At 40.8% G+C, this 26154-nt stretch overlaps 1 long non-coding RNA gene across 3 annotated transcripts in view; it reads right to left on the bottom strand.

Moving 5' to 3' along the window:
- Positions 1-17205, bottom strand: part of LOC111734079 — a 30351-nt gene extending 13146 nt beyond the window's left edge. For all 3 annotated transcript variants that reach the window (XR_002778297.1, XR_002778299.1, XR_002778298.1), the window contains exons 1-2: positions 16889-17205; positions 39-100 (exon numbers count right to left, since the gene is read on the bottom strand). This is a non-coding gene — a long non-coding RNA (uncharacterized LOC111734079). The remainder of the gene's footprint in view (positions 1-38; positions 101-16888) is intronic.
- Between the last annotated feature and the right edge of the window lie 8949 nt (positions 17206-26154).

Below are 26154 nucleotides of genomic sequence, written 5' to 3'. Positions count from 1 at the left end.
AAAATGATCTGGATTGGAGTCCTGGCTCCATAACTTACCAGCTGGGTGACTTTGGTCAAGTGACTTCTCTGCCATTGGCTTCTGTTTCCTTTACTATAAACTGGGGATAATTACAGCATCCATATTATAAGAGTGTGTGACAATGACATAAACTAATGCAGATAGCATACCTCCTGCACAGTGCCTGATACATTGGAAACACTCAACACATCATCATCATCATCATCATCATCATCATCAACATCATCATCCCCCTTTCCCAGAATCACCTACACCTATTTCCTGTCCCTTTTGCCCTATTTTCCCATCCCCCTCCCCGCCCCACTACACACACATACACCTTCTTCCATATCCTCAATCAAGCAGAGGAAAATTTGAGTTCAATGTACTGAGAAGAGACTCTCAGTTGTTATTTTATTTCTCCTCTTCCAACAAAGGAGCCCTGAAACAAATATATCTCAGATGTCATGACTCATTTATAATTACACAGGCCCTTGGGACCAGAGAGGGAGTGGAAGCTCTGCTGGGGTATGACAGAGCTTCAAGGGCTCAAAGATACAAGAATCCAAGGGGACAGCCTAGGAAGCCAACTAAAAGTGGGTGTTATTATCTCTTCCTCGGTTACTGCAGAGATTGGCTTGAGCTCTTTCATTAAAAATCTGACACTGTTGTTAAAAAAAAAAAAGCAAACCCACTAATAAGCTCAAAATTGTGGGCATAAAAATGATCTACTGGGGGAAGTGGCTTCATTTATGTCAGCTACTAATACTAAGGACTCATTCATTCATTGACTCTTTGAGTTGTTTAGCTTCCTGGCACACTGACCTTTGTTGAATCTATGTTTTGCAAGGTATCAGGAGTGCAAAACCCTCGACATTTTTCATACTTCTATATTAGTTGGGATCTATGGAAACCTCCTCCCTGACTTTCATTTGTGCATCCCTCCATTTCTGCCTGCAGCTGCGAAGCATCTATTATACACTCCAATTATGTGATTATACATATTTTCACTAATTAATAATAATTCTTGCTATTTATCCTGCTAACTCTTATTGGACCTCAGAGCACATTCTAGAGGATAACAAATAGCTTTGATACCCAGGAAAGAATGTGCAAGTTTTGTAGACCATTTGGGAAGAAAGGGAAACTGAAGCACCACATAGTACCTCCTCCAAGTCTGTGATAGAGGCAACCACTGAATCTGAGACTTGACTTTGCTTGGTAGATTATTAACCCAAACATATGGGCCTGCTGGATGGCGCTGATGCCTGGGGAGGTGGCAGGAAGAAGAAAGTCATTAGCCCAGAGGTAGTATGTGTTAAACTGGATGTTAAAGTTAAAAGTTGCTCCTATTTACAGAAATTTGGATTTTTTTTTTTGGTTACATTTAATACTATGTTCTCCCCTCTTGAGATTTATCAACATGCCACGAAGAAAAGTTATTCCATGATCTGGACAAGTGCATTACTATATTTCCTAGTTATATATCAGATCAGGATAGGCCTGGGAGATCACCTGATCCAGCCTATTCATTTTTCAGAAGCAGGAACTTGAAGACCAGAGCCAATAAAAACTACAGGTATATCTTAGCATCATGTCCATTGTCAAACCTAATCATCAAAAATAATGCTGTGAGATAAATTTCACTATCCCACATTACAGAAGTAAACGAGATCTTAAAAGAGACTTGCCCAAGGTCATGCTGCATTACAGAACTCATCCTTAAGCTGAGTCTTCCTAAAGCCAAATTTCATTTTGACTGGTGCAAACAGTAGTCTTGGTCACTTAAAAAAAAAGTCAGTCCAAGCAGGTTTCAGACTGAAGAGATTGATCCATGGATAGACCTGATGAGTTCAAATATAGCAGTTCACCTAGGCTGAGTTAAAGCCACCATTCAAGCACTGAACCATTCCTTTCACAGAAATAAATCTGAGACCTCTGTTTGTCACTTGTCCCAGTTGCTTAGTCCTGGGAAAATGGCAAAAGCCCAGCATTCCAGTTCTAACTCAAAGATTGGATGTGAGCTCCCCTCCCTCTCATACCTATAGCTTTTTATCAGTCCTTTTCATGAACTTGATTTACTATGCCGAGAATTACTTTTCTGTACAATCTTCTATTGCCTCTGTTAGAGGTGGAGAAAGCTGATATAAAGATACTGTATAAAATGTATAAAAATAAATACAAATGGCCCATAAATACATGAAAAGATGTTCAACATCATTAATCATCAAGGAAATGCAAATTAAAACCACAATTTGATGCCACTATACACTCATTCAATGGCTAAAATCTAAAAAAATGAAATTCTGAGTGTTGGAAGAACATGGAGCAATCCATGTACATTGGATGGCTCCATGAAGTGGACTCTCATTTTTTACTGTGGAAATGTGAAAAGATATAACAACTACTCTAGAAAAATGGCAGTTTCTTAAAAAATCAAACATACCCTTACTATAAGACTCAACAATTCCACTTCAAGATATTTACTCAAGAGAAATGAAAACATGTATCGACCCAAAGACCCATACTTGTTTCTTCACAGCAGATTTATTTGTAATACCCAAAACTGGAAACAATCCAAGTGTCCATCAATAAGTGAATGGATAAATCAATCAATGGGATATTACTCAGGAAAAGGGAAAGGAATGAACTACTCATAAATGCAACAAAATTGATGTATCTCAAATTATGTTGAGTGAAGAAGACTTACAAAAGAGCATATATTATATATTCCATTTATGTGAAACTCTGGAAAAAAGAGATCTAATCTATAGTGACAAGAAAGCAAATTAGTGATTGACTGGCACCAGAAGTGATGGGAAGATTGACTAGGAAAGAGCACAAGAGAGGCTTGGGAATAATGGGTATGTTTATATTTTAACTGTGGTGGTGGTAGTTAAATAAGGGTAAACATTTATCAAAACTCACTGAGTTCTACACATCAAAATAGGTCTATAAATTATATAGACCTATTATAAATTGGGAAAGGGCAATTATTATGAATAACTTTAATTTTGGATTTAAATGGCACCTTAGGTTAATACAGTTTAAATCTAATCTAAGCTTAGAATGAAAACAACAAATGTCAAATAAATGTTCAAATATACACACATACACACACATGCATACCCACAAAGATGCTATTATGAAGGACTCTGTCCTAGGGACCCAGGACTACGTGAAAGCTACCCCCAAAGAGATTCTTTAAAGAGATGGAATGTATTCAAAAAGGGGGAAAAAAATACATTTCTATCAGCCTAGATTTGTCTCCAGATCCCACTGCAGAATGCTAGTAAGCTAGATTAAACCATGTGGGAACTTCCATTTGCTAGGCCAGGTGGCCTTGGATGGTATAAAACCAAATAAGCCCCTACCCCTGCTCCAATACCCAGTGTCCATATCCAAGTCTCTGAATCTGCTCTTCCTGTATATGCCACAACCAGCAGCACCAGAGGAAAAGGAGCCAGAGATGGGTATTCACCCACTCGATTCACCCACTGGTACATGCAACCTCGTCCATGTTCAGTATGTCCTTACTTTAAATAGGGTTCACTTTCAAATTACTACAGGGGCCTACCAGGTAAGATAAAAAAATAGTAGGTGAAGTAGGCCCACTGTGAGGACTGGAGTATATTCATATACATAAGAGTCCTGTGTGAATTTGAGTCCTCTGTGAATGGAGCACACTTCCTCAAAGCCAGCCCATTTTTGGCACGTGGAATGTAGGACAGGTGTTGTCGGGCTTTCTGTTTATTCAGGAGAAGCCCCAAATTCATACTTTTATGTGAACTGTCTCAATTTTAAACATCAGCAACAAAATTAAAAAAAAATTAAACATGGTATGGGCCAAACAAAACACATGCTCTGGCCAAAGCAGTGAAGAGTCATCAGGTTAAGACTCCACCTTAGAGGCTGTCATCCTCATGGAGCAGGAACCATGGTGGTGTCCAGGGGCTATATTTCTCACTGAAAGTATTCAGTTTAACCTACCAGTCAAGGCATAAATCTTCTATTCAACATTTCCAGCAAGTTGTTTTCTAGCCCATCCTTAAAATCTCCAGTGACTGAGAGAGTGACCACTCCATCATGAGACTCTCTCCTCTGCCATTTCTTCAGGACTCAGTCAAAATGTTATCTACTCCAGGAAGCTTTCCATAATTTACCATACCTAGATGGATACTCTTCATATATGCTTCCATGGCCCTCTAGACTTCTTTATCTCAATACTTTCTACACTGTATTACTTATCTGCCGCTGGCATACTGAGAATGGAGGTTTGTATAGCCAGTAATTAACACACTCAATAGATATATCAACTAGCCCTTTCTGGTTGCAAGTGATAAAAATACATCAGGCTAAGCTTAAGTTAAAAGGATATATGCTCCATAAAAGGGACCAGGAAAACATAGGGCTGGATTCAGGCATGACTGAATTAGGGGTTCACACAATCAATGTTGACCATTCTCCATCTTGCTCCACCTCCTAGCTCTACTCTCCTCTGCATGTTGGCCTCCATCTCTACATCCAGGTGGTAGCAAGATGACAGACAAAGAGACATGATCCACAGTGTACATATACACCATTATTATCCCCCTTATATAAATGAGGAAGCAGAGACACAAAGTTGTCAAGTAACGCTCCAATCACACAGATATGAAGTGAATGAAGGAGTGAGGAAACAAAGAAAAAAGTCTTCTCAAATTATCTGTGTATTAAACACTATATAATTCTGCCCCTCAAGATGCACCATTTTCTTGGTCACTTCCAGGTGTGGTCTCTTATGGTCATACAAACTGTCCGAATTATACAGTTAACATTCCCTACCTAACCCCCTGCAACATCAATAGTACATAAAGGTGGAAAGAGAACAAAATAAGTGTAATAAAAAAGAGAATGTCTATCACCACACACCAAAATTAACTCAAAATGGATTAAGGACCCAGATATAAGACCTGAAACAACAAATTGCATAGAAGAAAACATAGGAACTAAACTCATGGACCTTGGACTTAAAGAGGATTTTATAAATTTGACCTCAAAGGCAAGAGAAGTAAAAGCAAAAATAAATAAATGAGACTACATCAAACTGAAAAACTTTTGCATAGTGAAAGAAACTGTCAGCAAAGTAAAGAGATAGCCATCCAAGTGCGAAAATATATTCGCAAGCAAAGCCTCCGATAAGGGCCTAATATCCAAAATATACAAAGAACTCATATAATTCAATAACAACAAAAACGAAATGATCCAATTAAAAAATGGGCAGAGGAACTGAACAGATACTTCTCCCAAGAAGACATCCAAGTGGCCAAGAAACATAAAAAGATGCTCAACATTGCTAGCTATTAGGGAAATGCAAATCAAAATCACAATGAGATATCACCTCGCACCTGTCAGAAAGACTATCATCAATAAATCAACAAACAAGTTTTGGCGAGGATGTGGAGAAATGAGAACACTTGTGAACTGTCAGTGGAATTATAAATTGGTGCAGCCACTATGGAAAACAGTATGGAGGTTCCTCAAAAAACTAAGAATTGATCTACCATATGATCCAGCAATCCCTCTACTGGGTATTTACCCCAAAGACTTGAAAACCTATATCAGAAAAAAATATTTGTACACTGATGTTCATAGCAGCATTATTTATGGTGGCTGGGACATGGAGGCAACTGAAGTGTCCTATGATAGATGATTGGATAAAGAAGCTGTGGTACATATATACAATGGAATATTACTCAGCCATGAGAAGAGATGAAATACTGCCATTTATGACAACATGAGTGGACCTTGAGATAATCACGCTAAGTGAAATAAGCCAGACAGAAAAAGTTGAAAGCCACATGATATCACTTATATGTGGGATATAAACCTAAAAGCCACAAATGACAGGGCAAACAAGCAGAGACTCATGGATATGAACAATAGACTAGTGGTTACCAGAGGGTGGGGGGAATGGGGGAACGGGGGAAGCAGATGGGTTAAAAAGAGTCAAATATGTGGGGACAAAAAGAAATCTAACTATATATGCCTTACTGTTGAACGTGTACACCTGAAACTTACTGGATTTTGTTAACTAATGTCACCATAATAAAAATAAAAAATAAAACAAATTAAGAAAAAAAGAGAATAGGTATCTTTGAGATCACCTGAAGTCTAGCTGAACAAAAGTCCTACAACAAAGGATTTACAGAAGAAGCCACCTTGAGACAGGTAGGAGGGGCAGAGATGCTGAATAGGCTGTCCTGCATGAGGCAATTAAAATTCAGGAGAGATATTTCAGCTCCAGAACTCCCCACAGAGGAGCGAGGGGTTCCATCCCCAAACCAAGATCACCAGTCCAGGGTTTCAGTGATGGGAAGAGAAGTCCTCACAACTTCTAGCTGTGTAAATCAGTGGAGATAGTGGCTGAGTGAGATGGAATGTGGTTGGAGTCTCAGACATTCCTCTTCAAGAACCCACACAATGACTTACTCACTGATAGACTCACACATTCTGACTTCCAGTATTGGGGCAGCTGCTTGAAAGGAACCAGAGACATATGGGGAAGAACTGAATTGTCTGGCTTCAGGGCAAAGGATGGAGGAGCAGCTTACACTCAGACAGAAGTTTGGGCAAAGTCCATTGTCTCTTTGTTGATCCCTCCCAGGGATCAATGCAGGCAGCTGCCATATCTGAGTCTCCATCAACCTGGCTAACACTGGTCATTTTGCCCTGTGACTCCCTGAGACTCCTCCCCATCCAACTTGTGGGCCCACCCAAGCCTCTCCCAGTGGTTTTTCCATGTGAGTGGACTGTCTTTGCTCATACTGCAGACTTTCCTAAAATTTCTCAAAGGTCACAAACCCCAAATAAGCAGTATCTGGCCATGGTATGGTCTGTATCTCTTGCTGAGCAACCCCAAGCCTGACACTACAGGTAGCTAGCCTCAGTTCTCAGCTTGGCCTCTCAAGGACATGGACATGGCCTCTCAACCCTGGCATGAGTGACAGCCATCTGCAGATTGCTTGGTGGCTCATGACAGGTGGCTCTGGCAGAGCACAGGCTATGGCTGAACTTGGCCTGTGTTGGGCTCCTCCCAGGAGTCCCCAAGGGCTAGCATGCCTTGTGGCTGGCTTTGGACCAAGCTAGAGCACTACCTGGGGTTGCATCCCAGGAGGACACACCCAAAGGGCAGACTGGACAGGCACCAGGGCCCTGCTAAAGCAAATTCTGCTTTGTAGAGTCAGCCTGTGCACAACAGCTCTTCCACCATGGTCATTGGCCAGTCCTCACAACGAATTAGCCCGAGGATCAATCCTTCTCATTGACATGCAAACAGTAATCAAAGCTCAACTACAACAGTAGGGCACATACAACCTATACAAAGGACACACCTGGAGCACCCAACTCAGGTGACCAGGGAAGATTGCCACTGGGCCTCTGGTAGATAAAGCCACTCTATTAAGATCAGAAGACATAGAAGCCCTATCTGATATATAGAAACAAACATAGGGAGGCAGTCAAAATGGAGAGACAAAGAAACATGTCCCAAATGAAAGAAAATAATAAAGCTCCAAAAAAGAGCTAAACAAAATAGAGACAAGCAATCTATCAGACAGAGAGTTCAAAACTCGGGCATAAGGATGCTCAATGAACTTAAGGGAAGAGTAGATGAGCTCATGAGAACTTTAACAAAGAGACCAAAAACATAAAAATGGAGATAGACAACACAAAAAAAGAACCAGTCAGAAATGAAGAATACAATACTGAAATAAAGAATACATTAGAATCAACAGTAGATTAGATGAAGCAGAGGCTTGAATAAGAGATTTAGAAGATAAGGCAGCAGAAAATTATCAAAACAGCAACAAGAAAAAAGAATCCAACAAAATGAGAATAGTTTAAGGGGCTACTGGGACAACATCAAGCATACCAACATCCACATCATAAAGGTACCAGAAGGAAAAGAGAGAGCAGGGAATTGAGGACCTATTTGAAAAATTAATGACTGAAAACTTTCCTAACCTGGCGAAGGAAATACACATACAAACCCAGAAAGCACAGAGTCCCAAACATGATGAACCCAAAGAGGCCCACTCTAAAACACAACATAATTAAAACGCCCAAGGTTAAAGACAAAGAGAGAATCTTAAAAGCAACAAGAAAAAAGCAGTTAGTGACCTACAAGAGAGTGCCCATAAGACTGTTGGCTGATTTCTCAACAAAAACTTTGCAGGCCAGAAAGGATTGGCATGAACTATTCAAAGTGATGAAAAGTAAGGATCTACAACCAGATTACTCTATCTAGCAAAGCTGTCATTTAGAATTGAAGGAGAGATAAAGAGCTTCCAAGACAAGAAAAAGCTAAAGTTCATCAACACCGAACCAGTATTACAAGAAGCATTAGAGGAACTTCTTTTAGAAGAATAAAGATTAAAAAATATAAACAACAAAATAGCAGTAACTACATATCTATTAACAATTACTTTAAATGTAAGTGGATTAAATGCCTCAATCAAAGCTTAGGGTGACTGAATGAATAAGAAAAGAAGCCCCTTACATATGCTGACTAAAAGAGACTTCATATTGAAAGACACTCAAAGAAAGTAAAGGAATGGGAAAATGTTGTTTCATGAAAACGGAAATGAAAGAAAAAAAATGAGCTAGCGTAGCAATATTTATACCAGACAAAATAGACTTTAAAACAAAGGCTATAACAAGAGACAAAGAAGAAACCAGTAATCTCACTTCTGAGTATTTATCTGAAGAAACCTAAAACACTACTTCGAAAGGACATGCAAATCCATATGTCCATTGCAGCATTATTTACAATAGCCTAGATATGGAGGCAACCTGAGTGTACATCAATGGATGAATGGATAAAGAAGAGGTGGTACATATATACAATGGAATATTACTCAGCCACAAAAAATTAAATCTTGCCACCTGCAACAACATGGATGGACCTAGAGGCTATTGTGCTAAGTAGAGTAAGACAGAGAAAGACAAATGCCATATAATTTCACTTACGTGTAGAATCTAAAGAATGAAATAAATAAACAAACAAAACAGAAACAAATTCATAGATACAGAGAACATGTTGATGGTTGCCAGATGGGAGAGAATTTGTGGGGGTGGGTGAATAAGGGGAAAGGATTAAGAAGTACAAATTGGTAGTAACAAAATAGTCATGGAGATGTAAAGTATAGCACAAGGAATATAGTCAATAATATTGTAATAACTATATGGTGTCAGATGGGAACTAGATTTATCAGGATGATTACTTCGTAAGTTATATAAATGTCTAATCACCATGTTGTACACCTGAAAGTAATATAATATTGTATGCCAATTGTAATTGAAAAATAAAAAAATAAAATAAAACAAGAGAGAATGAAAAACAGGATAGCCCATAGTACAACCACTCCCCATGCTTGCTGGAAAGCAAGGTTGTTCATCCTTCAGTGTGTTTTCTGAGAAATCTCCCTTGCCCATTGTCTTCTCTGGCTACATTTTAGATGGACACTGAGGAAGATGCAACCTTTGGAAAGTAGGTCTTTTCTTAATGAGGTAGTAGGGACCTGAGGACTGTCTTAGAGGATGACATATTACCAAGATTATTTGTTAGATTGGTTATTTCTCTTGTAGAATAATTCTCTCGTGTCTTTCATAAGCTGTTGGTGTTTGCTTCTGGTCTGTTCCATAGGTTCCTTTCTTGAAGCCAGATATCTCACTGAGGCATAGCTGAAGTTCTTGAATGTACAACTTGGCAAGGGCTCTGCCCATTCCCCTAGCCAACAACTTCTTGGCCTCCATCCTGGACTCCACCTCTCCAAGGGCATTTGAAACAATACCCTGGGGATGGGAGGGGATTATTTGGTTCTTTGATCCCATCTGCATCCCCTTCTTTGAGCAGGCACTCATCACAGAAGGTGACTGAGAAGGACCTAAGGGACCAGGGTGTTCCCAGGTCCCAATCTGATCTGCAGTTTGGAAAAGATAATTTATCTTTCCAACCCTGCAGGCCTCCACATTTCTGGATTCTCAGTTGTTTTGGATTTCAGGTTATAAGAAGGAAGCAGCTCTCAATATATATTTATACTGTGAATAAATAAATAAGGGACAGATCCTCTGAACAGGAGTGAGAAAGTATTCTGGAAAGAAATGATACGTTTCTTTTTCTTCCTTATTCAAGGAAGTCTGAGCCAGCCAAAAAAAAAACAAAAACAAAAAAACTAAAAACATACAAAAACCCACTGTATCCTGAGAGCATGCTTACCATTAACAGTGAATTCCCAGTTACTTATATATGGCAGATTCTTTCTTGATCATCAAGGTCATATGTTTAACTCCTGCAGTCCCCTGGCACTGTAGGTTTTCCAAGTAGAACCCGAGAGACCAAAATAAATTACTTTGAAGATTCCTTCACTCAACAAGGCCTTGCCTCATTGCTATAGGCTAAATTGTGTCCTCCCAAAATGCATATGTTAAAGTCCTAGCCCCCAGTGTGACTGTATTCAGAGATACAAACTTTATGGATATAATTAAGGTTAAATGAAGTCATAAGGATAGGGCCCTGATATGATGGGATTAGTGTCTTTATAAGATGAGGAAGAGAGATCAGAGCTCTCTCTCCTCATGCATGTACCAAGGGAAGGCTACATGAGAACATAGCAAGAAGGTAGGCTCTCACCAGGAACTGAATCCTGCCAGCACTTGGTCTTAGACTTTCAGCTTCTAGAACTGTGAGAAATAAATGTCACATATTTACACCACCCAGTCTATAGTATTTTTTGTTATAGTAGTCCAATATGAGACATCCATTTTCCAGCCATCAGATAGTATATATTCAGGAAATGTAAGTTCATTGTAATATCTGTCCAAATGAAGCAGACATAGAAAAGCAAATCCACTTTTGGCAGGAGGAGGCAGATAGTGGGGCTGGGGTGGGAGACCATAATAATTCTCCAGAGCCAGATCTGAGTAGCTGGAGATGCACATCCATGCACAGAACCCAATATAAACTAAAGAGTCTGTGAACTAACTAAATTTGTGAGCTATCTAAATTTGCTTGAACCTCTTCCAAATTTGCTTAGGGGCTGTCTTAGGCTGGGTTCCCTAGAACAATGGTCCTTAACCTTTTTGGCACCAGGAACTGGTGCTCCTATGAGAATCTAATGCCTGATGATCTGAGGTGGAAATGAGATAGTGATGCTAGCGCTGGAGAGTGGCTGCAGATACAGATGAAGAAGCTTCATTTGCCCACGTCTCACCTCTTGCTGTGTGGCCCGTTTCCTAACAGGCCAAGATTGGTACTGGTCCGTGGCCTGGGGATTGGGGATCCCTGCCCTAAAAGTAGATCCTGAGAAAAGGAAACATGTGCAGGTATTTATTAGGAAACTGCTACTTGAAGAAACTAATCAGGTAATGACAGCAGGTAGAACAGGGATGGGGAAGAAGCCAAGATAGAGTATGATTTCAGGTGATGTCCCCACCTCAGCTTGATCCCATGGAAAGCTCTGAGGTGTAAATTACACTGCTGAATTATTTCCCATCTTGAGGGAAATGTGCTGGGCTTTTGTACCCTTTCCCCAGAAGTGGTCGGTGAGGGTAAGGAGGGTTGTCAACTCCTGGGCACATCCAGGTGAGGTGACTCTAGGAGCCCCAGAGGAGTCCTCCGAAGGCTTCATGTTTAAGCTGTGAGCAGTGAACAAGCTGTTAGCAAGATCATAGGTGCACAGAAACATGAGAAGGAAACAAGGGGACCTAGGCAGGGCACTTCCTGCGTCTACTCCCCAAGTAAAAACACAGAGATATGTTAACTCACCTGCCCTAAGCCCCACAGGAGGAGGCACAGAGGAAGTGGGGGCTTCTGGTCCCGTAAACCTAACTTTAAGATGTTTTCCTCTTGCTCCCCTACATCACTTCCTTTCTATGTGGCCTTTCCTTGATTATATTTCTCCAGACTGCTCAAGGCTGGAGATGGGGATGACTCTCTCTGAAAATTGTTCTCCCAATCCCTTACCTCAAGCCCAGGGCTCCACTGGCAAACAAGGCAGAGCAGAGCATTCTGATTTCCCTTGAATGTGCTGCTCTTCCACTACTTCTTTCCCAACAGATGGATTATAGCTATTTTGCTTTCTATATCAATCATGTCTCAAATCATTAAGTGTATTGACACAAAGTAGAGCTGGCCTGTCACACTTGCAAAGGAGTGAGTGTTTTTCCACTGCTTAGAGGGGAGATGCTGCTGCTCTGTTCTCAATTGTCAGGAGTCCCACCTCCTCCAGGGACCCAAGGCCAGTATCTCGCCCTGCTCCTTAGGCTCACAGATTGGGTAGAGTTCACTGATTTATCTACATCCCTACAGGGGCCCATGCACAGGCCATAGTTCTTCTCAGCTGGTCTTTAGAAGGTAGACACAGGAAGGCCTGCCAAAGGACAATCCAGCTCTGAATTCATCCGAAAGCAAAAGTTGATTGAATATATACTCAGGGCCTAGACATATGTAGACTCGGCCCCACCTTCAAAGAGGCCACAAGTTATTTCAAGGTCATCTCCTCCAATCCCTGCCTCTGGGTAGGACCATACTTTCTAGTATCATGAGAATACCAGTGCTTTCTAACACTATCTCATAATTCTCACCAAAACCCCATTCAGTCTATATTTTTCTTGTCATTTTATAGCAGAAACCTGAGAAGTTCAAGGCCACCTGGCTAAAAAGTAACAGGGGCTAGGTTTCAAACCCAGGTCTGTCTGGCTTTACAGTCAGTACTGTTAACCACCAAGCTATATTCTTCGCCTTTCAGCTGAAGTCTCTCTTCTGTAATCTGTTAAACAATGCTCATTATAAGTGCTTTCTGATACGTAAATCAGCCCCCTCTATTTATAAGTTAAACTCGCTTCCTCTCTCTCTCCTTCTCTCTCTCTCTCTCTCTCAGAGTATACATTCATAATAAGCTTCATTTACTAGTGGACAAGTGCTTGCTCAACCTACTGTCTTTCCCTTTCCAGATACAATGTTAATGTTTGTTTTAGCACATGTAAGGGAAGAATGAAGAAGAGAAGAGGGAAGGGGAAAGGAGAGGAAAGGATTATGGCCCCCTCCGCCCCGATGTTCACATCCTAGTTCTCAGTAGCTATGAATTGTTATTGTACACAGTAAAAGGGACTCTGCAGATGTAGTTAAGAATCTTGAGATGGAAAAATTATCCTGGTTTGTTTGGGTGGGCCCAATCTAAGGGTAAGGATCCTTATAAGAGGGAGGCAAGAGTGTGATGATAGAAGCAGAGGTCAGAAAGAGAGATCTGAAGATGCTACACTGCAGGCTTTGAATATGGAGGAAGAAGTTCCAAGCCAGGGAATGAAGAAGGCCTGTAGAAGCTGGAAAAGGCAAGGTAATGGATCTTCCTGTCAGAACCCACAGAAAGAACACAGCTCTGCTGACACCTTAACTTGAGCCCTGTGAGATTGATTTTAGACTTCTGACCCCCAGCACTGTAAGAAAATAAATCCATGTTGTTTCAAGCCACTCAGCCCGTGGTTATTTGTCACAGCAGCAATAGAAAACTAACATATGTGATAAAATGAGAACACTTCCCAAACATTTAGGAATCTACTCTGGTGGTAAATTTCCACAGTATTGTAAAATCTGGGTGCTGAAAAGAATCCTTAGAAATCACCCAAACTTACTTTCTCTTTTTATACAGGACTAAATTGTGATGTTGACAATTCCTCTGTATCTTAGTGTCTTTGTATATAAAATGGGCATATAGATGGTCAGCTCTTAGGAGGTTGTGAGCAGTAAATAAAAGACTATATGTCATCTAAGCTATTGTCACAAGAGTAAGAAGCTCCAAGAGGTTAAGTTTGCCTGAGGTCACACATCTAGCTGGTAACAGAGCCAGAGCCCTAACTCCAGGCTCAGTTAATATTCTCCAGTGTTCTCTACACTTGACATTCCATTTCATCAGCCAGTAAACAGATATATGTTGAGATAAGAGCCTATAGCGAAAGAGAACAGGAAAAGCACCTCGAACACATTGTCCTGTCTAGTGGTTAACAGAGCGAAAAAGGTAGGGAGAAGGGCGAATAAGAAAATTAAAAAAGAAAAGAAAAAAATAAATAAAAGTATTGATGTTAAATAAATAAAAAAATATTTAAAAAACAACAAAAACAACATTGCCATGAGTCCCCGTAGAACCACGAGCCCTGATTCCTATCAGCTGAGCTTGACCTTGCAGGCTTGTGCAGCTATTGTGGTCCTGCAGCAGTCACATGTGATAGATCCACAGGCAGAGTATCACGCACACATACATATGCACCCACATATAGGCATGTAATACTCCCTCTCTGCCATAGTTCAAATAGCTACCCAAACTATTCCTACCTCCTCCTCCAGGAAGTCTTCCCAGATAGATAGAGGAGGGTCATCTGTTCCTCAACTTTATCTTCCTGGACAGGACACTGCTGTGTTACCACAAACATTTGCCACACTCTGCTACCTGTTCTCTTTATATCCTCACCCCATCTTTTGTCTATATTATGGGTCTGTTGAAGGATTGTGAGCCAGGGCCTAAGTCTATAGTGCCCCCGTGGCACAGAACCCAGCCAGCACCCTATGCAAATTAGGATCCACTTATACAAATCTGAGAGTGACACCACCTTAAATTCTGTCCCCACGTTGCCTCACTTGTCTTGCTCTAGTCCAGGTCTATTGGATGGTGTGCAAGCATGTCCCTTGTCATCTTTCCATCTTCTAAGTCCTCCTTCACAGTTGCCATATCTCTACATTTTCCTGACTCCTCGCCCTTCATCTCTCACTCCAACTACACCCACTCTCCATGGAGCCACCCTCACTAATGCAGGATGCCCTACACAACCTTCCCTGACAAACTCCTCTGACTCCAGGTGCCCTGGGTCCAAGAATAGAATCCCACTACTCCCGCAGAAGCAACCACAGAAGAGTAATTGTGTTGTAATTTTCAAAGGAAATTGAAATCCACTCTTTACTATTTTCTAAATGAATCATATAATTTTTTCTGTCTACAACACCCCTGCATATCGCCTCCTTTGTGTCTGTGTGTTTGTGTATGTGAGAGAGACAAAATATGCAAGCTCGGTGACAGTGAGCAGCCAAACTGGGTATGTGACTCTGGTGGATCAGATAAAGAACCGTCACTCCAGCAGGAGGAACCACGACCACACAAAGCAACTTCTTCTCAACCCACTATTGGCCTCTCAGATTGGAGCTTCTGAAATGGAAGTGGCTTGACCATGCCTGGGTTCACCAGGGGATGGGACTAGCTTAACGTGTCAGAGAGAACTCAGGGCTGGAGGGAGAAGAAGGGCAGCCCAGGAAGGGATATAGCAGGGAGCTCTGGAAAGTAATTGGGCGTTAGAGAGGAGGTAGATTAAAGAGTAGGAGGAATGTCTTGAGAGGCCAAGAACAGACGGTGGCCCTGGTACAAAATTCACAGAGGATCTAAAAGAGAATTACAAGACCTAGGGCAGTGAGGAGGAGAAGGAGCTCAGGCCAGGGTAGCATGGGTGATGAGCCCGTTGACTATACCTGCAGCATCCGGCCCTCCAGAAATTCCTGACCCTCTGCAGGCCTTGCTACTTATTCAGCAAGGTAGAAGGTGGGTGGAAATCAGGAACCCATTTCATCACTCAGTGGGGAGAGGGAGAGGTGAGTCTAGGCAGAGGGTGAACCAGGGCCATCCCTGAGCCATGAGGAGCCAGCCGGTCTCCAAGAATCCTGCTCAATCTAGGGAAAATAGCAAACCACTTCCCACCCATTCCAGGCCCCAGGAAAGGTGAGTTTCAATCAGAGGCAAGATTTGGAGTTTTAAATTTTATTTTCTTAATAGTCAAAAAGAAATCATAGAATCTGCCCAAGATGTTATCAAGGGACAGAAAAGGGAGAGTCAACAGAGTACTTGAAAACAATGACTTGAGAAGATTTTTTAAATAAATACTTCATGTTTATGCCAAACTAAATTGAGCCTGAATAATGAACCAGTTATACGAAGAACAGACTCCCTTAGATGAGCTCAAATATGCATATACGTGGAATGGGAAATGTATGTAAGGAGCCACACAGAATCGTAAATAAAGAAACCAGAATCCTAAATTCTACCTGTGAAGTTGCACTTTCTCGACTGGGGAACTTAAGTTGTTCCAGAGCTGAGAACACCCAGTCTTCCAGCCCCTGGACACAGCAGAGCTTGGTGGTCAAGATTCAAATCCTGGCTCTGCCACTAACTGACTGTGAGCTTGGGAAAGCCATTAAACCCCTCTGTGCCTCAGTTTCCTCCTCTACACAATTGGATAGCAACACCTATGCATGGGGTAGTTGTGAGGATTAAGAGTCAATACATGGAAAATTCTAAGAGTGTCCTGCTTGAACATTTTTCTTCCCTCTGGTGTTGCATCTTGAACAAAAAGGGGGCTATGCAGAAAACCTGACAAGCTCAGTGACTGAAAGTAACCCACAAGGTGATCTGGTCATAAATTTCTAACTAGACAGGTCATGGTGGGTAGTCACACCCCAGGCCTGCAGCTTCCTTAGTAAGAGGTTAATCTTTACCTTAATTGAACACTGTCCATTGTTCTTAGCACCAGCATGATGACCCCAAAATTTCTCTTTATCTGTTGCCAGCATATCATCTCTATTTACTGTAAATGTTAAATGTTAACTATCCTGTACCTACCAATGTAAAAGAAATATGTGTCTCTTCATTTTACTCTGTACCCAATTCTAGAGATCACAACCCCCAACCCCCACCTTGCTAATCTACCACCAATGGATTTCATGCAAACTTCCTTATAGCCTCTCCTTTGATTCTAAATGTATAAAAAGAACTGCAAAACTAATTTTCTGGAGCATTTTCTCAAATGTTCTTACCTGATAAGATCTTGCTTCCAGGCATGTCCTCGTTTTGGCTTTAATAAACTCTTATAACATTTTTCTGTAGGTTTGGATGTTCTTATGTTGACACATCTATGTGGCTTAGCTACCCTTCAAGCACCTGCATCTTTTTCTGCCTTGTCCCCTGCTACCTGCTCACATCCTCAACCTCTACCTGGCCTTTTCTCTACCTCCACGCTTCTCTTTCTCATCTATAATGGGGACTTCTGACCCATGCTAGCCCAGGATCTACATCAGGGCCTCTTGCTCTCTGTACAGGCTACAGCTTCTGCTCCTGGGCTCACTGTCTGATGCTTTCCTGATTACTCAATTCAACTTTTCAAGAACAAGAAGCTGATTGGCCCAGACTCCCAGCCTTTTAAGCCAGCCCTTCATAGACCACTGAACAGTTGTGGCCAGGGAGAGGGGAGTCATGTGACATAAAACATGGCCAATTAGGGTTGTCCCTTCAGCAGGGCTGTGGGGGTGGGTGAGATGGGGGCACAGTATCTGTTTGAAGGAGCTGTGAGCCTGGCAGGCCCCATGATTGGCACATCTTGCACAAACAAGGAGATTCATTCACTCTGTCTCAAGGCTATAGTGATAATCAATGAAGGATTGGAAAGAAATTACGAAAATTCTATCAACTAGTTTGTCAAATCCCATCTATGTGCTTAGGACAATGCTGTGTAACCAATAATAGGTCAGGCAGTACAAGGAAAGAAGAAGCAGATAAAGATCTTTCCTGTCCTCAGATGTGCAGGCAGATTGGGTCAAACACAGAATTAGTGCCCCTTGTGTGACAGACATCCCAGGAGCTGCCAGACACCTTAGCAGGGATCCAGAGTGGCTCCCTCCCACGTCACCTCCTCCTTATGCAGCAGTTTGCACTTCCCCAAGTCTAGGACCCTGAGGAGACCTTTTCTCTATACCTTTAGCAGATGAACTCCTGCATGTGCCAGCTGTTCTCTCCCAAAACCTGCCAGGTCTACCTTTAGAGCACCCCTAATTTCCCAGGACTGCTCAAGTGTCACTTTGCTTTCATAGAAAGCTTTTCTTGGCCCCCTAATAGCCACTCTATCTTTCAGACCCTTTTGTGGCCCATCTTTGTGTCATCACTTTGTTAGTTTATAAGTCTAACTGAGTTCCTTAAAGGCAAGAATCTTGGTTCATTTATCTCTATATTCTGGCCACTTGTGGCTCAAAAAAAAATTTTGTAAAATGAAGACTAAGTATGGGCTGAAGAAACTTCACTGAAGATATGAAGCTTAAAGAGAGACAAGATTCAAATAAGTAAAACTAAGAAAGATAAGGCATTCACAGGGAACAAGATGGGCAAGAGTGGGGAGAGGGGAATGGAAGAGGGCATAAGGAAGGGTGAGGTGGTCCCAAGACAGTGAGAGGGCTGAGGCACACAGAAAGAACAGAGGAGAGTTATGCCTCCCCTGACACCTCATTATCTGAGCTGCTCACCCCTCTCCCACACTGCCGCCTCTTCCACCTACGACTGGGCTTCTACCTCCCCTGCCCCACCCCAAAGTACTCCCTGAAGCTGCTGTTTTGATTGCTGCCAAGGATTTATAAAAGCCTAGTGTGGATCAAGCTGGTCCATATCAGGACTGATGCTGGGAGATTTTCCAAGGGAGCCTGAGCTCTAAGTGCCAGAGCAAGGCTGCAGATTTATTGGCTGTTCTTATCTAAACAGCAACAGGACAGCCCTTGCCAGGAACCCTGCTGGGAAACTGCCTTCCTACCTGTCCTTTCAAGTTCTTGAGAAGCTGTAAGCTCTGTCCTTCTCTGGATGGTACCCACTCCTCCTAGGACTTCGATGTCATTCTGGAGTCTTCTCTGATGTCAATGAAAGAAGGGTTACTCTCATCTAAGGCTCCTTTACTCCAGATTAGGCAAACCAATTTTGTCACCAACCTCAAAGAAAAGAAGAGACCTGGAGACTTCAGAGAGATTTTTGAATATTCCCACCATTCCATCCCATTTCTTTCTTAAAAGATACTTTATGGAGTTTTGCCATATTTCTCAGTTCTCAGACTATTTTTCCTGCCCCAGCCATTCACTTAGGGACTCAATGGAGTGAGAGTGGGAAAGATACACACTGATTGAGCTCAAACTAAATGCTAACTGCTTGATAGCATCATCTCATTTTAACCCATCAGGAGGAAGTCTGAATTCCCTCAGATCAACTCTTTGAACTCTGGACAGTTTCACAGAGGGATCTTAGGATTCCAGAGGTTTGAAGAAAGCTTCTGTCACCCTGGGTTCCCTCTTCACTACCCATCTCTGGCTGCTTTACTGACCATCAGCTCTCAACCTTGACTGTAGGCAGAACCACCCGGGGAGACGTCTGTGTAGTGAAATGCTCAGGCCTCACCCCTATGGACAGGGAGTGACTGAGTCTGGGTTTGGCTAGGCACCCTCAAGTGATTCTGATTCATCCTAAAGGCTGAGAACCTCTGCTATGGCAGATCAAAATAAAATTGAACAAAAGAGGACCCAAGGATCAGAGAGTAGAGGTGATTAGCCCCAGGCCACCTAGTGAAGGAGGTTTGCCTAGAGGCCCATCCTCCTGGCTTCTTGTCCCATGCTTTCTTAGCTCTTCCATAGCCTCTCTGCAAAGATCCTGTCTTCTCCACACCACCCTGGCCCTATCAGCCCTCAATGGAGAAAAAAAATAACACACTGGTTCCCGGACACCTGCTTCCCTCTGCTGCCTGCTCCTCCACCCTCTCTTCACCTCAGCCCCAGGCTGCTGTAGAACAGAACACTGGCTCCTATTCCTATACCTTCTGGGCTCATCACAGACTGTGAAATGCTGGAAGAGAGAAGCTCTATCTGACTCTGTATGCTCAGAGCCCAACACTGGCCTGGTTACAGGGAATAAACTCAGGATTTCTTGATATAGTCTATTGAGGGGCTAGGTTAGTGCCCTCATTTCTATTCTTATAGGAATTTTTGCCATTTTTAAGGGCAATGCTTAATCCAAAGGCATAACATGCTAGTGGTGGGATTTTGACTCTTCTCAAATCACCAGTAGTTAGGGCTGCCTGTGCTCTAGGACTTGAGGGGGCTCCTTTCAGTTCTCCCCTTGACCACACCAGTGGGATGTGCCCTGAGGCTTTTTCACTTCCCTCTGAGGGCTTGCCATGCCTCCTCACTTCTTCCTTGTGGTTCCAAGCGGTTTTTCTTGAGTGAAGAGCTGACTGGCTCCCCTGAGCTCAGCTGAACGCAAAGCTCCAGGCTTCATCCATTAGTGACTCCGCTGCTTATAGATTTCTATATCAAATTGGGGTATGAACCAAGAAAACACTGCCTAAGTGAGAGAAACTGGAGACATTTCTCATGAGGCCTGAGAAATGTGTTGGGGTTCATCTCTGTAGGTTAAATAGTTCTAGTCATAAGACTGACTTTTTTTCTATCAATTTTTTTACTATGAAAAAATTTTATACATAAAAGTTCAAACAATACAATAACCTATATACTTACAAAGTACATTTTACAATTAACATTTTTGTCAACTTTGCTTTATGTATGTGTTTTTCTAGACCATTTGAGTGTAAGTTACATCAGAACAGTACACTCCTAAATACTTCAGCCTGTATCTCTTAAAAAGAAAGACATTCTCCTTCATAACCAAAATGCCATTATTACAAAAAAAAATTAACAATAATTTTTAATATATAACATCCAGCCCATACTTAAATTTCTACAGTTGTCCCAGAAATGTCTTCTACAGCTGTTTTTTAACAGTAGACTGCAAATATCAACCATTGTGTTTGAATGTTATGTCTGTTCAGTCTTGTTCTATCAAAAATAGTCCCCCCTACCTTTTTTTTTTTGTCATGACATTTACTTTTTGAAGGGATTGAGCTGATGGTCTGGGACAATGTCCCACATTTGGGGCTTCTCTGATTATTTTCTTATGGTGCTATTTAACTAGTTGCTTTATTTGTTGTATTTTCTATAAACTAGACATTAGAACCTGAGCTTGATTATATTCAAGTTAAAGATTTTTGGTAGAAAACATCTGTGATAGCAGCCTCCAAGATGACCCACAATAATCTCTACCTCCTGGTATTCATACCCTGATGTAGCCCCCCCTCTCTGGAGCATGGGCTGGACTTTATGACTCACTTCTAATAAATAGAAGAATATAGCAGAAATAATGAGATGTCACTTCTGAGATTAGATTATAAAAAAAAAACCAAAAAACAAAAACTGTGGCTTCTGTGATAGATGTTCTCTCATTCTCTCTTGAAATGCCCACCATGAGGGAAGTTAGATGCCATGTCATAAGACAGTCCTGTGGAGGAGTCCATATGGCAAGGGACAGAGGTCTGCCTACAACCATGTGAGTGAGCTTAGAAGCAGATCTCCCAGTCCCCTCACCCCCATTAAGCCTTCAGACCACAGTCCCACCTGACAACTTGACCTCAGTTTCATGGGAGACCTTGCGCCAGAGGCCAGTAAAACTGTGCCTGGATTCCTAACCCACAGAAACTGTGAGGTAATAAATATTTGTTGTTTTAGGATATTAAGTTTTGGGGATATTTTGTTATGCATTGCTATGGACTAAATTGTGTCTACCCCTTGCAAAATCCATATGTTGAAGCCCCAACCCCTAATGTGACTATATCTGGAGATAAGGTTTTTAGGAGGTAATTAAGGTTAAATGAGGTTATAAGGGCAGGGCCCTACCTGACAGTACTGTGACCTTGTAAGAAGAAGAAAAGAGAGCTGTCTCTTTCTTTCTCCACCATGTGAAGACATAGTAAGAAAGTGGCCATCTCTAAGCCAGGAAGAGAGCTTTCACTAGAAACCAAATCAGCTAACATCTTGATCTCAGACTTCCAGCCTCTAGAATGATGAGAAATCAACTTCTATTGTTTATAAACACCCCAGTCTATGGCATTTTGTTATAGCAGCCTGAGTAGACTAATACATGCATCAATAGATAACTAATACAATATTATAGGTTTTGCTTTCAACTTCATATTTCATCACATCAGAAGCACATAATGCCAGGCTGTACCAGTAATTTTCATCACTTAGTGAAGGTGGCCACTGCCAAATTTGGCTATTGAAAAGATTCTTTTTCCCTTTCTACAATCAGCAAGCAATCTGTAGGGGCAATACCTTGATCCTCTGGGATATCTAGTTCCTCAGATGCATTTAACATTTATCGATGTTCTTAACTTGAGTCAATTATTTATTTGAATATTTCAAAATGATGATTTAAAAAATTCTATTATTCTTTCCATATTCATTGGCTAGTGTTCTTCACAAAGAAGAAATTTTTCTCATCAACAAGAATGAACTATAATTCCTTCCAAAAAGTCAGGGTAAGTGCTTAATTCTTTTTTTTTTTAATTACTAAATCCTGAATAAAAGAAATGGTTCAATAGTCACCTTCAGTGGTGGTAAATAATTTTATCTTTCTCTCAACTCATACAGCTATCTATCTATCTGTCATCTATCATCTCTCTATCTATTTCACTTATCTATCCATTTATCTATCATCTAGCTATCTATCTATCACCTACCTATCTACCTACCTACTACCTATCACTATAGTCTGACGAATATATATTTGTTGACTGTTTTACAATCACTTGTACTTATTATTCTTTTCAATGCTCAGATTGCCCCAGATTTTGCCAGTGGGAGCATTTTCAACCTGGAAGATCTTGACTTTAAATTCCAGGTCCCTAAGGAAAGATTTGCAAAAGGGCCTCTCTCCAGCAGTCCACTCATCATTCTTAGAAATTTCTACTAGATGCCATGGATGAGCAGGTGAAGTGAAAGGAAAGAATAGTGAGACAAAATAGACAGGAGTTATTTGAGCACTTATTCTATCTAGGAAATGAGGTATACTGAACAAAGAGAAAAGTAGAAACTGGGTATCCAGACCCCTTAGTTTGGATCTTAATGGCCTTATCAATTTCTTATGTTATAAAGGCCATTGACTTTCTTCCTGTGCCTCAGCATGCAAGATGAGGTCTGGAGGAGGTGCTCCATGCAGGACAACGAAAGGCATAAAGCACTGTAGACATGTAAGATGGCATCCCTAGGACCTGTGCCCCAGAAATCACATACCAACAAGAGAATGGGGAGGTGGAGAAGAAAGGCCAGGTGTCTGAAATGCCTTCTCCACAGCTGAGGGTTTAATTTAGAGAAAGTGGTAAAAACCCTTAGCATTGCAGCATGGGAGAAAGAAAGAAATTGGTCTGAGAAAGCTCCCAAGGAGGCAATAGATGGTAAATTCAGGTCCTTCTGATTCATTCCAGCCTCTGGGACTCTGGGACTCCATGCTTGCAGCCTATCTATATAGCCCAGAGGGTATGAAGTTAACCAGAGTGCATCTAAATTGTGTAGAAGAAATACTGGCTCCACACAATCCCCAAAGCCCAAGTCATGCCCATACTCCAACTGTAACAGGCTGAACATAGCTGAGTTCTGAGCTGACATCCCAGCCCTCCCTCTGCCTAACTCTATTCTCACTTTTAACTTAAACTTTATGAAAGGCAATGAATAAGCTTAAATACCTGATCAATGAAAACTATTGCTTACCCCTGAACCTTCTGATGTTATCGCATTGTGAGAATGCTGTCTAAGCCTCCACTGAGAATAACAACATGACCTCAGGCCTAGTTCAGGAGGCATTTGAGGCTCTTTACACATAGTCACTCCCATTCTTTACCTTCTGATCAGGCTCAGCTCTCCTCCTCTAGCAATCCCCCATCCCTATCCCTTTTGTTCTCCCCTTGATATTGAATGTCAAGGTTCTCCGAAAGCCCATAGGTTAAAATGTTGGGTTCAAGCATTTCACATCTGTATTATAAAGATGATAAAGCTGCATCTCATTGAGGTATTTTCTCAAAACTCCATTGTCCCATGCCCACAGCAGAGCAGAGAAGGGACAATGTATAGAAAACCTGACAGAAACTTAGGAATGTAATAGAAATGTTAGGTATTCTTACACTATAAGTTCTTCCCAACAAAGTGGTCCTCACCTGTTTGTGGGAGCTCTCTTAGTGTGTTTAGCCACAGCTTGGCCTGTTGTGTCTGTTCCATGAATGTTCACAGCAATTGTTTAGCAACAACAGGTAGAAATCACTGTAGGAAAAACAGTTGTCACCTACACCCCCCTTGGCTCTCTCAGATTACAGAGAGTAATATTTCCCTGTACACACTCTCCATTTGAGTACACACATACACACATCTCTCCATCCTCTCATGGATGAACCTTCTTATGTCTACCCTCTCTCACAACCACCACACACACAGGAAGAAAACAGCCCAGCACTGCCCTTTTGTCCCCTGCCAAACTCTCACCTGACCTGAGAAAGTCAAGCTAACTTGTCATACTGCTCACATTTGCCACATATACTGTGCTGCTTCATTTCGAGCAGCTGATGCTCAGCTGTGGCAGCAGCATCTCTCTGCTTCTCATCTTTCACCAGAAGCCAGATAAGCACTTCTGATTTTAGATCAACAGACATTATTTAGGTTTACCTATATTTACCCAGACTCTAACAGATGTTAGAAATATGAAAATAAATAAAGCATAGCCTCTGCCTTAAAAAAACTTAAAATATAATCTGGAACAGTGAAATAGAATTGAGAATCCAGATATAAACCTTCACATTTATAGTCAATTGATTTTCATTTAGGGTGCCAAGACAATTCAATGGGTAAAGAGGAATCTTCATAACAAATTGTACAGGAACAACTAGATACCAACAATGAATAAAGTAGGATTACTACTTCATACAGTTTAAAAAATTAACTCAAAAGGACTCAAAAGCCTAAATGTAAGAACTAAAATGATAAAACGCTTAGAGGAAAATATAAGCATAGGTCTTCATGACCGTGGATTCAACTATGGTTTTTTAGATAGCACAAGCAGTAGAAAAATAGGTAAGTTGGACATCATCAAAATGAAAACCTTTTATGCTTCAAAGGACATGTCAAAAAATTACAGAGACAATCCACAGAATAGAAGAAAATCTTTGCAAATTATATATCTAGTAAGATTATATTTGGAATATGAAGAGATATTATAGCTCAATATTAAAAAGACAATCCAATTTAAAAGTGGGTAAAAAAATCTGAATAGACAGATCTCCAAAGAAGAGATACAAATGACCAACAAGTACATAAAAAGATATTCAACATCATTAGTCATTAGGAAAAATGCAAATCAAAATCACAATGAGATGAAAGTTCATGCCCACTAGGACAGCTATAATATAAAAAGACAAATAATATCAAGTATTGGTAAGGATATAGAAAAATTGCAATCTCATGCATTGCTAGTGAGAATGTAAAATAGCGCAGCCACTTTGGAAAACACTTTGGCAGTTCATCGAATGGCTAAACACAGTTACCATATAATCCAGCAATTCCGTTCCTAGGTATATATGCAAAAGAAAGAAAAGCAGATGTTAAATAAATAAATAAATAAATAAATAAATAAATAAATAAATAAATAACTTGCACAGAAATGTTCATAGTAACACTACTTATAACTAAAAGGTATAAGCAACCCAAATGTCCATCATCTGATGGATAAATGAAATGTAATATATCCATATTATTCAGCAATAAAAAGAAAATAAATACTGATGCATGTTATGACATGTATAAACCTTGTGAAGATTATGCTAAATGAAAGAAGCCAGGAACAAAAGACTGTGTATTGTATTATCCCATTTAAATGAAATATCCAGGATAGACAAAACTATAACCTCACCAGATCTATAGAGATAACAAAACTATCCTTCAGGAATGAAGGAGAAATCAAGACATGCTCAGATGAGGGAAACCTAAAAAATTTGTCACCAGCAGGCCTACCCAAAAAGAATGGTTAAAGAAAGTTCTCTAAAAAGAAAGAAAATGTTAAAAGAAAGAAACTTGGATTATCCAGAAGGATGGAAGAACACAATAAACAAAAATGTGAGTAGACATGGGTAGGAGTTCCTATTTCTCTTGAGTTTTTAAAATTACATTTTATGGTTGAAGCAAAATTTTTAACACTGATGTGGTTCTACATATATGTGGAGAAAATATTTAAGACAGTTGTATTATAAATGAGAGAAGGTAAAGTAATGTAAATCTACATTTATAGAAATCCCACTCAATAACATCAGAAAACACTTTTTTATTCAAGTACCCATAGAATATATACCAAGATAGACCATATCCTAGGCCATAAGACAAGGTTCACAGATTGAACAGAACATAAATTA

Source organism: Pteropus vampyrus, unplaced genomic scaffold (genome assembly GCF_000151845.1).
Source record: "Pteropus vampyrus isolate Shadow unplaced genomic scaffold, Pvam_2.0 Scaffold755, whole genome shotgun sequence".
NCBI lineage: Eukaryota > Metazoa > Chordata > Mammalia > Chiroptera > Pteropodidae > Pteropus > Pteropus vampyrus.
Note: the sequence above shows the minus strand (reverse complement) of the source record. Positions and strands in the feature narration are given on the sequence as shown.